Source organism: Apostichopus japonicus, chromosome 9 (assembly GCF_037975245.1).
Source record: "Apostichopus japonicus isolate 1M-3 chromosome 9, ASM3797524v1, whole genome shotgun sequence".
Taxonomy (NCBI): Eukaryota; Metazoa; Echinodermata; class Holothuroidea; order Aspidochirotida; family Stichopodidae; genus Apostichopus; species Apostichopus japonicus.
In genome coordinates, this window is record NC_092569.1 from 26984080 (window position 1) to 26998702 (window position 14623).

The following is a 14623-nucleotide window of genomic DNA, read 5'->3' on the forward strand; positions in this document are numbered from 1 at the left end:
AGTGGGTGCGTGAGTGTGTCTGTGAGTGAGCAAAAACGTGTGTCGCGAAATGTCATCCTTTGTAGCAAACTAGGATTCCAAAGTTAAAGCAGCATTTTGCGTTGGGTCGCTTTTTTCCACCTTTTTAACATGTGCATCGATTTTTTTACATGTATCAATCATAAAACAGCAAACTAAGATACCATCCAAGTTTCATCCTGCCAAGAGCGTTAATTAGCGAGTAATTAACGATTTATATCGATAACGAGTAAAAGTGTCCTCGACAAAGTTTTCATATCTCCAAATCCACTAGTTTGAATTCCACCAATCAGTGAATAGTATGTTTATTCATGTGCATTTTGCGTTTGGTCGCCGTTTTCTACTTTTTTGACATGTCCATCGAGTTTTTTACATACATCAAATCACAAAACAGCAAATTAAGATATTAGCCACGTTTTTCCCTGCCAAAAACGTTAATTGGCGAGTATTCCACATACAAAATTAAATCGCATTCAGTTCCCAAACCCACTAGTTTGAATTCAACCAATCAGAGATGCAGGTTTAGTTATGAGCCGTTGCTAAAAATAGATTCAAGACTTTGCGTTGGTACAACTCCCTGGTACAACTGCCATATAGACTGTACACAAATCAAGCGTGGTGTTATATTACGTATCTGTCAATGACGTTCGTAGTGTTTAAATATTCATATTATGGGCGAGGTTTATTGGGTTCCCAACGGAAAATATCTTGGAGAACAACACAGTTGAAAGGTGCAAATTTTTCGACTTTTATGCCACCATTTGAAGTAAAATATAAATAGATAAGCTAGTTATGTATGTCGTTATGGCATAGTGGAGTCAGTGAGGTTGAGAAATATCACAGTCGAGGACGCAAAATGCTGCTTTAAAGTCATGAAGGAGCTGACATCTGTACCACCATGGATTAGCCCTCTTATTTCATCTTTAATTTCAACACAACTGACAGATAACAGTTTCCATCCATCCATCCATCCGTCCTTCCGTCCGTTAATCAATTTCTATAAATACTATGAAAATAGAATGCATTATTCTCTATCCCATGTTTCCCAATCCCCTTCTTAATTGCCATAATCCCCTTACTGACCCCGGAGACCGGGGCTGTAGCCCCTCACCGACCTCTCAACATGAGGGACAGCACCTCTGAAAGGAGGCTTCGTCAAGGTTAAAGTTCATTCACGATTTTCACCTAGACAGGTTTTAAAATCATCCAATTTATATGGTAACCTATAGCCTTTGGGTGCACTTACCATAATCAATTTATTCGGAGAGATTAAATCAATGATTTTTTTTTGTTAACTTAGTACATATTGGTTATACAGAGAAAGATGGTTCCAAGAATTATGAATATTTAATTTTTTCCATGCAAATGAGGAAATGATATTATAGAAGTTTAATTTTTATAATGGAATTTTATGCCAAGGAAAGGGGTTTCATGATTGTTTCTAGTTTCTGATATAATTATTCAGTTTTATAAAGCCAATGCCTTTGCTGCATCCGATACTATGGAACAATACTCAGGAAATTACAATGATAAGAGACATATTTGACCTATCTATATATATATATATATATATATATATATATATATATATATATATATATATATATATATATATATATATATATATATATATATATATATATATATATATATATATATATCTGTCTGTCTGCCTGTCTATCTCTCTTTTAAAGATCAATGTGTAGGCTTTTGCAACCTGTAACCGAACAATGCTAGTCCTGTTGAGTGACATATTTGTCTAGAGGTCAATCATAATATTAACCAGCTTGAAATAATATATAGATTCTAAAACCGTATCTCGAAAGAGGTACGGTTCAAAATGAAATGGAAATTAACGACCAAGGCAACTGAGCATATTTATTTGAAACGGCAATGATTTGGAAAATCCACAATAGTGAAAAAAATCTTACAGCCTCCATTGGGATTCGATTCCGGGCGTCCCACTTTATACGTGGACACCCTTACCAACTAGGCCATGGACATTGATTGTATGTGCAGAGTTTCTTAACTAGTAACGAAGGTCGAAGTTGTATGTATGTATGTATATGTATGTATATGTGATCTTCCCGCAAGCAGGAACTCGCGAAAGAAGCCATGGAGGCTTGTAGACTCGCAAGCTGACCGAAGCCAATCTCTCGGCACACATCCTCCCGGCACACACAAGTTGATTGCAATTTTTATTGCATAGCGTCAATGGTGGGTATCGAGACATCACACGCAATATCAAGTTATGCCCAAATGCACTTTATAACCGTTTTGTATCATTAACCACAGATCGGGATACTGTAAAATTACTCATAATCACAGTGAAAATTGTGACCCATAAATTGTGGGTTGTATTCTCGTAAGGTGCATGTACGTATGCACATAATATGTCTCATTACTCATGTACTAGAAATATTAAATGCATGTGTTTATCACGTGAACAATGTTGCTTTTTGTGCTATTTTTACTGTTTTCACAATAGTTGCAAATAAATATCTATCATCCATCCATCCACCTATCCACCTATCCACCCATTCACCCACCCACCCACCCACCCATCCACCCATCCACCCATCCACCCATCCGATAGATGCGGACGTCAGCCCGCCCGTCCGTCCGTCCGTCCATCCATCCCTCCATCCGTCCATCAATACATCTCTCTATCTATCTATCTACTATCTATCTACCTATCTATCTACCTATATCCTATCTAACCTTCAATACTTGGAATGAAGTGGAATGAAGAGTACAAATGTAACGCTATGAACGTATGACGGTAGATAAGTGTGAGATGCATTGATAGAAATCGAACCAAATAAACCAAGTATATACAGGAAGCGGATTAAGGAGCAAAGAACGGATTACATATATTTGTAGAACTGGTAGTTGTTAAGGGGTCCCAAGTCTTTATTGAGACCGGTGATATGAGACTTAATAAGAAGATCCAATCGATTTCTTTTCAATTACGTTCAGTAACGGATTTAAAGTTTGGAGCAAATGAAAGACATTTTAATGTTTTGAGAAAAGATCTTGAAGATTGAAATGTTCGGAAGCAGTGAATCCTGGAAAATTATAACTTAATTAGATTTTGTGTGATTATTGACACGTAAGCGGAACCGAGAACCTGTTTCACTTACATGATTACTCTCCTTGCAAAGAACACAGTAGAATATTTACATGACATTGTTAGCATCACAAGAGAGGAAAGGGGTCATAGATCAAAGTCAACATTGGGAATTTTAACCACGGTGCTCGGGGTAAAATGGGGGCATAATTGGCACCGCGGTTTTCCGCATGTATATACGCATATAAAGCAGGCCCCGGTTCGAATCCCGGTGGAATTTTTTCACTGTTCTGGATTTTACAACTCATTACGATTTTCAATTATATATATATATATATATATATATATATATATATATATATATATATATATATATATATATATATATATATATATATATATAGGTAAGTGATTGGAAGTAAAACAGCCAATGTTTGGTTTTTGCAGAGCTTTCGAGCAAAACTAGCTCTTCTTCAGTGCATGATCACCGAAAGTGACAAGGAGTAGCAGGAATATATATATATATATATATATATATATATATATATATTTATATATATATATATATTTATATATATATATATATATATAAATATATATATATATATACAAAAAAAATAAAATGTTGTAGGGAATCACTTCGTTTTTCTTCGCGTTAGGCTCTCCATGCACGCAAAATAACAGAGGCTTTGTTTCTAATTTCCTGGATACTTTCATATATATCACAGCCGATGCTTGTAACAACGAGAACGTTGGTTCTGAGTCATTTCAGTTCAAATTAACAACATTTAGAGGCACAGTTTTATACCTGCTCATTCATGTTCACTTAGAACAACAAAAGTATCATCTAACAACCAAGTGAAAAATACGAAACTTGTCAAGTTATTGTTGACGTGCTTTTGCGCGTGCTTTGCGTGTTTTACGCGTAACTTGACAACGCGTGAAAATATTACGATGATATAGTCGCGTTGACTATGGTCACGCTATATAGCGGTACATGCTGGTGAGAAATTTCCATATGGTCGAGTTGTTGCGTTGCGCAAAACTTGACAACACGTGTAAAGTACGATATTGGTCGACTTTACACATGCATAACATCTTGACATAGTTACCAAACTGTCGAATTGTTGCGTTATACCATAACACGGTTACAATTCTTATGTCCCATCAGAACCACCGTATACAACGCAAATGGGTGAGCTACTTTCAGTTTAATCGACCAGAACTCAAGTTCCAAGAATCATTTGTATCATCAATCAACATTGGCTAATGTAAAATTATATTTTTGTTACATTTTACCAGCCTATGATAACTTTTAGGTTGATTTTTTAATTATAAATTTATGACTGCCTAAGTTAATCCATTCAAGTTGTTAGAGTCTGAAATCAAAACAGCTTTGTGAAACGATAAACAGATTGTTTCAAGTCATTGAAGCAGTTACCTGGCACAGAATTTCAACGGTGGGATACTGGGAGGGGGTATATATTGTGCAAATAAACCCCAACGACTGATTTAGATAAGTGACTTTATCCTTATGTAAATGTACATGTATTTGTACATGAACCTTATATGTATATGTTAATGTATATGTATTTGAGCCTTATGTATATGTGTACGAACCGTATGTATATGTATGTATATGTGCATGAACCATATGTATATGCACATGAACCTTATGTATATGTATATGTTTATGTATATGAACCATATATATATATATATATATATATATATATATATATATATACATATATATATATATATATATATATATATATATATATATATATATATATATATATATATATATATATATATATATATATATATATATATATATATATATATATATATATATGGCTTAATAAAAATGGTAGACGTTGTCTGTTTCTTTAGGTCCTCATAACAATTTTTGTCAGGCAATGTTTTCTATCATATGATTTTTTTTTGTTCAAAATTTGATGGTATTTTGCATCTGGAAACAATAGATCTAGAGCGAATGGTGTCATATGCAACCTTCAGCTGAGAATGGTTTGATTTCTTTAACACATTTTTAACTCATATATTTCACAGCGGAAACATTGACAAAGTGATATTTCTAAAAACATTGAACCGGGACCGTTCAGGAAACATTCCAAGTTCATCAATTTTCAAGGGTAAATCAGTAAGAAAATTATAATAGGAAAGCAAGAATTTGAAGAACATATTTCGACACTCACACGCGGACCGCCTGTTGTGTTTCAATGTGACCCTATGTCAGCCGATGGTTTGGACTATCATGGCACACATTTGACCACCAGGATTGTTATGGTTTTGAGATAGATGATTCGAAACTGAAGCATAGTGTACTACAACTGAATACGTTATGCTGCAATTAGTTAGCATTGTTGAATAATTCCTGGTTCATAAACGGATTTCTAAAGAGCAGCACATTCAATCCACCTGGTAATTAAATCATCGTAATGTATATATATATATATATATATATATATATATATATATATATATATATATATATATATATATATATATATATATATATATATATTTATATATATTGCAATATATTGCAATTATCCCAACAAATTATTGAAGAGAACCCTTAACAAGGTCTGTAAGCATTCCCAGGGAGAAATTGCTTCAAAATCAACATAGGGAGGTGAAAGAAAATCGTATTCCCATTGTCCTTACGCACAGCGATCAGGTCGATCCATTCACTAGGCTGGTCAAAAATGAACAGAACACGTTGAACTTGGGAGTCGATATGGATGACATTTTTATTAACTCCACTGTAGTTGGTAGAAGCTTACAACCTCCCAGCCTACATCACATCCTTGTTAAGAGTCGTTTTTTCCCTCCACCGACACTTCCCTACCCAAGGGGAATATTAAATGTGGTAAAGCCCGGTGTAAGGTCTGTCATAATATGATCACGGACCCTGACATTCATCTCTCTCCCTCAGCGGTGTGTTTACATCCAGGCCTATACAACTGTGATACTCCCTTTGTGATATATATTATCAGTTGTGTTCTCTCTCCTGACATACAGGCCAAACCTCTACTCCTTTTCGTTTACGGCTTAATAATCACAAAAGTACAATCCGCAGACTCAACAAAACCAGTTTTCCAGTGGCTGAACATTTTAATCTTCCCCAACACAATATTGACTGTTTAAAGTTTGCAATAATCCTGGGTAATCTGTCTATACAAGAGAAGCTTGAAGGAAGTCGAATTGATACTTAAAGTACGTTCACACTGTCATGGTCTCAGTTATGATATGGCCTTTCTTTCCGGGTTCAAGCACTTTGAGCAGTCTGGGGCTTACGGTAGACTGACGTGATTTCAATCACTCATTTTACTCCTGACGAAGGACTATTTAGGGACTTTCCTTTACAATGGTTACCCTTCCTTTCCTACGCCTATACGCTAATGTGGTCTTTGGCAATGGAGCGCTTACAAAAGTGCCATCTGGTTAAAGGACACCCTCAAAGCATTGAAACGCGACGAACGTCAAGGAACTGTAGTTTTGATAACTGTTGTTTTTTTTGTTAGCTACGAGCTAAGTTGATGGTCGGTAGACGACGTAGCTGTTTCTTGTCAGAATTAGTTCTCATCAATATATATTGGGATTTTGCTTCATTGCTTGTTTCACGATATCTCAAACACTACCCTAATCTACTCTGATCTCACTTACACCCATATGTGGCTGTAAGTTTGACGCCGCAGAACTATTAACATTCAAGGAAAGGTACAAACATTCCCACGATACACATCATTTCACCCTACTCTTTAAGTCCCAGTTCGGTTGGCCTAAGTAAAGTTATAGTGGAGGCAGCACTGACCCCCCCACCCGCCCCACACCCAACATAAGCACTTTTACACCTACCCTTACCCTAAGTACCCGGACAAAACCTCAGGCCTCTCTCCTTAACCCCGGGCAAACCTAACGCCAACAAGACAAGCCCCATTTTTGCTCACATATCCTCCTTCATATGCTCTTTAGTAGGCTTTATTATGTACTTTAAAGGCATGATGCCCCGCTTTTCCTTTATTTGTACACGGAACGAAAGAGTAAAGGTCAAATCCGGTGACTTGTTAGTGGTAGATGCGTTTTTTGCCCACTATAACGACTTTGATTTTCCTGTAATATATATCGAAACAACACCCTGTTGAAACACTCTTTATGAATAATGTGAGTAGGAAATTTCAGCTAAGCAGTTGATTGATATGGTTCGATGTAACATACCTTGAATTATTATCAATGGCATATCATGTATATAGAATAAGACTTACTCGGTGGCAATTGTTTTCCCCCAAGCAGGTTTGCAATTGTGTGTCAATAGTTTTACGTCATCACCATAGAAACCGTCACTTCGAGGTTACCAAAATGTCTGGATCCATTCGTTTGCAACGAAAATATACCCGTTCAAATTTACCCGAAGCTTTTCGTATCTTTGGAATTGGTTCAGACTGTAGCCTATACTGTTTTGCGTATATTCGTTCGAGACTCGTGAACTCGCGTCGTGAAGTTGATTTTAATGTACCTATTCCACAAAACGAATTCCAATTTCAATAGAACGGCTCACACGAACCCAATGTAGCGTATGTATCATAAGTAAGGTCAACATGTGATCCAAGCATTAAAATTAAAGTTAGGGCGTTTGAAGGGTAACCCCGTAACCAATGGCGGAGCGTCCATACAGTCAGGGGGCGGATGCCCCCCCCCCGACGGACTCAAGTGGACTGCTGACGCCCTTTTCAGCTCTTTATACCACTTTTTACTTATTCGCGATTATTGACTTTTTTTTATTGCACTCCGATCATCTACCTATTGACATTTGTCACATTTTGTTGGTGTAATTTGGCGATGACACCTACTTATTCTTCGTTTATCTGCAACTTAGCTATGCCCGGAAAGGGTAATTTCCGGCGATCTATTAATTATCTTTACTCAAAAAATTTCTGTACGCTGCGCGCCAACCTGTGGTGGCGCTCCGCTTAGATAGTGTCGAAACCGCCCCTTCAGACCATTCTCGCCCCTCCTGACCAATACCCCTAGCTCCGCCACTGCCCGTAACTAGACTTAAGTGTGTAATTCAGTGTTTGTCTTCGATCTTCCAAGTGATGGTCATTATTGGTGCTGACGTTACAAGCAATCTGATTGGCTGAAAACTTCGTGATTAGCTCAGTGGTTAACGCCGGTGCCTTTCAATCATATGGTCCCCGGTTCGAGTCACTCCCAGATTAATGTATGTCGTCCAGTTACAGAGTTGTTGACAATTAACAATTCATAATCATGGACGTTAAATATGAATGTAAATAGCTTGCGGTTTTGATAAGCCAATGAGGCTTCTTCAAGAGTTCCTGCTTGGTCATTATTGGCGCTGACGTTACAAGCAATCTGATTGGCTGAAAACTTCGTGATTAGCTCAGTGGTTAACGCCGGTGCCTTTCAATCATATGGTCCCCGGTTCGAGTCACTCCCAGATTAATGTATGTCGTCCAGTTACAGAGTTGTAATATATATATATATATATATATATATATATATATATATATATATATATATATATACATATATATATATATATACATATATATACATACATATATATATATATATATATATATATATATATATATTTATATATATATATATATATATATAATATAGATAGAGAGTTGTCTGACGATCGCTAAAACGCGTGAAACTCCGAGTTACAACTAGTACTAGTGTTCCACTAGTCTCAACTAGTATCAACATATAATATAGATATATATGTATATCTAGATATAATATATATGCAGTACCGTACCGACGCCACTGGATAGCAAAACATCACTAGATTGAGCACATTGTGCCGTTGTGGCGGGTGATTAACTATGCACAGAGTTTCACCAGGACTATAGGCCTACTATATACGCATAAGTAAAACCATACATGGAATACATTCAGTGTATGCATGGTAGGCCTATGTGTGTCATTATACAATCAAATTATACAAGGGATCTAATAGCCTATACCGTTTCATGAGGTTTCGGGAGCTTTGTCATCTTCTTCACTTTACATGATAAAGAGTGTTAAGATGAGCTTCCTTTCAAAGAAGAGGAAAGGGAGAAAGAGATGCGGAGAGAGACAGGCAGAGGTGGAGAGAGAAACAACTTGAGAGAGAAATATGGTTACGGCTGAATATGCAGGATACGTAAACATCAAACTTCATGTATGGTTATCATTTACTTCAATATGTGTCAATATGCGTTCATAAGGTGAACCATTTATCATAATGTTTGCTTCTCCTTGAATGAAGTAAGCACTATTGATGATAATGAAAGAAGAAAACGGTTTGTATAAGTAAGGGTCATTAAGGGTCTTATTGTAAGTCTTCGCCTTGCTCGATGATCGTCACTACAGATGATGAAGATGATGATGATGATGATGATGATGATGATGATGATGATGATGATGATGATGATGATGATGATGATGATGATGATGATGATGATGATGATGATGATGATGATGATGATGATGATGTATAAACATGCGATGCTGATGATATTTAAACAAACGATGATGGTGATGATGTAAACATATTCGATGATGATACATAAACATACGATGATGATATAAACAAATGTTCAAGTATACCACGATGATAATCAGATAGAATAAGATGATGATGTAATAATGTTCGATGATGATGTAATAACATATTAACAGCATCTTATCTTTGCTACTCAATTCATCCTGGTATGATTTTACATCATCGTCATCTTAATGCCTTTGGAATTATATAGAGTGGGCGGGCGGAGGAGGCGGGGGGGGGGTGGGGGAGTGGGCGGAGGTAGAGGGGAGATACTCCTCATTGGTAGCTCAGTGAAATATCTCCAATTGGATCAATACCATGTTGTGAGGTTGGGTATGCGAGGAAACAAGTTGCATAGCAGTTTACACCAATTCGTGTGTATCGTGGATGTGTCTTCGTGCCTGTTGTCGGTATGACCTCAACTAAATCGATCGATGTTCGTTCATGGAAGCGTAGAAGGTGCATCACATTAACGACTTTAATACACATATTACAAACATCCTATACGGCATAACATTGCTGTTTTGCGTACCATCTTGCTACCATCTTGACAAAAACGTCAAAACTGATAAATTACCTGTCTTGTAATTTCTTAAGGTTTTCGAAAATTTACGCAATCACAGTACGACTCGTCCGGAAACGGTGATTTGCAGATGTTGACGTATTGACGAGAAATAAATCAGTCTGCAAAAAAATGCTACGTGTGGTAAGAACGATAACTTTATGATTATGTTTGACTTTGTAAGTATTGACAAGTAAGTCGTTAATGAGATATCCCTTCGTTGTACGCCTCCTCCGGGACGCTTCCCCTGTACGCCTCCTCCATACCAGAGGCCCATGATACCCAATGAATTTTCAGGTTTTATGTATGTATACGTCTAATAGAAAGGACTTAAAAATGGAGGTAAATCACAACTAACAAATTTACACAAATAGTTTCATAACTGATTTTACACGAAGCAAAGTTAGCAACGGTCGGGAATTTGAATCGTACTTTTCTTTTTTATTAAATTTATTTATTATTATTTTTCTATTATTATTATTTTTACGGTTTTGCTGCATAAAGTGGTTTTCACAATCAATGTCCCCAGAGCATTGCTAATCACAAACGTCTACTTGAACAAAAACAGATTATATTACCTTAGAAATTTGCCTCAGGGATATTTCTTTCCCTTTTAGCTGAACATTTTGTTGAATTGACCACATTCTGTGGGGAATATATGCTCGTGACGTTTTAAGAAATGATACGGTTGTAGAAAACGATGATATCAGCTATTTATGAGTTTAGTCTGACCCATAGAAAAGAATCACAAACGATGTGATATTGGTTATCAAAATCATAGGTTGCGAATGGACAAAATAAACTCAAATCAAGTCAAACAGCAGAAATATTATGACAAAATCCTAATTTTGTTTTATTAAATAACTTTCTTATTTAGCGAACAAACATTGACAAAGTAATGAAGCAGCCTGTCAATTAACAATATTAAAAGCAAATATTTAAAGAAAAGTTGAAGGCTGTTGTTTGCCGCTACTTTGAAACATATATGATTTATGATTCATCGATATATTACACTAAACAAGGAATCCTTGGCAACATACATTGTATACATTTATTGAATGTTTTCAGAAGAAAAATAGAAACTGTATGATAATAAGGTATTCTTCGTTGCTATGCAGCACAAACACAATTATAAGTGATTCAACAATCAATGGGCGATTTATCTGTCATAGGTAGTAGGCTCGGTGGCATTAAAATGAACCCAGGGGCGAAACAACCTTCTTCTTTTTTTTGCACTGGGAAGGGATATCTGGGAAGGGAAGGGATGTTATGTTGTCCAGAGGAGGAACTTTAAGGAAGCGTTGTCCTATTAATTAAACAATAGTTATAGTGCTCTAACACTCGATCTTATTGCAGGATTTGTTACATTGCACTTCATGCTATTACACTGAGCGGTTAGCTTAGAATTGACATGAGTGGTTACTAAATATATGAATCATTGTCAAGGTGGACATTTTTGCCCGACTTCCCCTCTCCCTCCCCTCCCCTTCCCCGCTGTCTTTACCCTAAATTGTTTTAACCGAAGAAGACTATCTTTTATACATTTACTATGACCATATATACGGCAAGGTAATAGGCCTAAGCATCCACGTTATGCACATTTAATACGATGTAAACCACTTCAGTCAGGCCGTTTCACATGATTGTGTAATGAAAAACCGATTTTCTTTCGATGTAATCATTGCCTATACAGGAATTTAAGTTTCTTGCGCGCATTGCCAAGTTGTACAATGCTTAGTAATAAGGCACTTGAGCATCCTTCCCAGGACACTTTCGACTTTACGCTGAAGCGTCAGATTTCTTCATTAGCAAAAGTTTAAAATTGAAAAATGTAAGTTGACAATGTCTTTTTACAAATGAAAAGCTGTAAACCAGTTTCCATCTGTTTTTTTTTTAATCAGTGTTCAACAGCCACTGTAAATGCACATCAACAGTTTGTATTAAAAAACAGATTTATTTCTGTTTGTTCAAGTAGAATTTTATGTGCCATCAACTTGTAAAAAGTGATGTAATATTCACAATCCTGGTTGTATATAAGTCAAACTCCGTTTGCAGATTTTTCAGAATTGACAAAGTTACAGTTTGAATACATGGTAAGAAGTTTGTTGTTGAAAGTAAAAAATTATGTATACAACAGAAGCTGCTATTTGTTTTTAAAGTAATTTGTGTTCCTGGGGGGAATCTTCCGCGGAGAGGAAATTGTTGCAATGAAAAGAGATTCAGAGATAAAAAAAAACATAAAACCAACAGTAAATCTAAGAGGAATACAATGTGAGAGTCAAATTTAGTAAAGACACATACTTTTATTTTACCAAAATGCCATTTTGATTGGAGTTTTAGACTTTTAGGATAACATTTAATCAGTAGATGTGGATTTAGCACGGCAAAACAACTAATGTTACATTATATATTTCACTAATATGTGCCATGGCTACCAATCAGATGTTAATTAAGATGACTTTGTTTTGGACAGTTGTCATTTGATGAGATCATCTCTTGTGCTGGTTTGCACTCTGCTTACAACTGTTTGTGGGGTACGTAGTAACATAATGTGCTCCTTAACTTTATCAAGACATATTCATGACATGCTTTATGTTTGTAACAGTTGAACAACTTTGACCCCCCAAAATTATTATAACAATAACAATATCAATAACAATAACAATTACAATAACAATCATAATAACAATAACAATAATAATAATAATAATAATAATAATAATAATAATAATAATAATAATAACAATAATAATAATAACAATAACAATAACAATAACGATAACAATAACAATAATAATAACAATAATATTAATAATAAAAATAATATTTTTTCCTTTTTCATTTGCATTCATATCTTCGGCACAACAAATTAGGTTAAAAAAGAAAGATCAATCTATTTCATGACATAGAAAAAAATAATAATAATAATATTTTCCTTTATCAATAGTGCAAGGAATCTCAGCAGTTTAATTTCTTTGTGCTCTTTGTTATTAGTAAGTATATGCATTTCAACACATAAAAATTAAAGCTGATATTTGAAAGTATTATAATTTGGAACGCTTTTATTAATTCTACACAGGTTAAAATAGTACTTGGCGTAAAAATTTTGAGGCTATACCATTTCATTTTGTTCTCATATTCATAACCAAAACACACATGTTCGTACTCGACCGCAACTTTTGAATTAAATATTTCGAGATATATTTTATTCCAAATATCTCCTCCAACTTTGCTGCAACGCCAGAGAAGTACCGTACCGTGCATGTGATAAATAACTGAATTATGAAACAGACGTTTTTTTTTTCATTGATAATATTACACTATGAACTTGATCTTTTACGAAGCACTGTTATGCGTATTCTAGTATAATAATGACACAGATCGTGTCTCGAAAGGTTGAGGAATTGTGGACAACTCTGACATCCACAGGGGTTCCAGTGGCGGAGCTAAGGGTATTGGTCAGGAGGGGCGAAAATGGTCTGTAGGGGCGCTTTCGACACTATCTAAGCGGAGCGCCACCACTGGTTGGCGCGTAGCGTACAGGCATTTTTTGAGTAAAGATACTCCCTAGATCGCCGGAAATGACCCTTTTCGGGCATGGCTAATTTACAGATAAACGAAGAATAAATAGGTGTCATCGCCAAATTACACCAACAAATTGTGACATATGTCAATATGTTGATGAGAGCGCAATCAAAAAGTCAATAATCGCGAATAATTTAAAAGTGGTAAAGAGCTGAAAAGGGCGCCAGCAGTCCATTGAGATCCGTCAGAGGGACATTTTCCCCCTGACTGTATGGACGCTCCGCCACTGGGGGGGGGGGTCGTGGGGAGGGATAGTGTTAGGGAACCCTGCTCTATGTATCGGATACAGCAGAGGCCCCTGATTAAATTGTTATTACCATTCTGGTTCTAAGAAATGGATTGCTACCTGATACACACAAACAACAAAACAATGGTCGAGTAATATCTTACAGGAAAATGATCCATGGATTATCATTTTCAAAGCAATTTCTTTTAGAAATTAGGCAAGCGAAGCCTGCAATGTTAACTTTTGAACTCTGGATGAATTGCTAGAGGTCACCGTGACGCCGTTCACTACACAAAGGAAAGTAAAAACATGATGATCTAGTGCATTGATATGTTGGCATAAATCATAACACTTACACCCACCACATTCATGCTAAGATCAGGTTGTTATGGTATACAACAGTGTATGCAGCAACTGTTCAAAACAGTTAACCGAGGCTATGGGCTTAGTAGCTTAGACCCAGTTCTGGGGGGTTGAGGAGGGGGAGGGGGGCTGGGGGGGGCTGTAGGATGTAGGCTTTGCCTGACAAATTTCTCTAGCTCCCAATACTCACAATTCACCTTCACAAAGAAATTT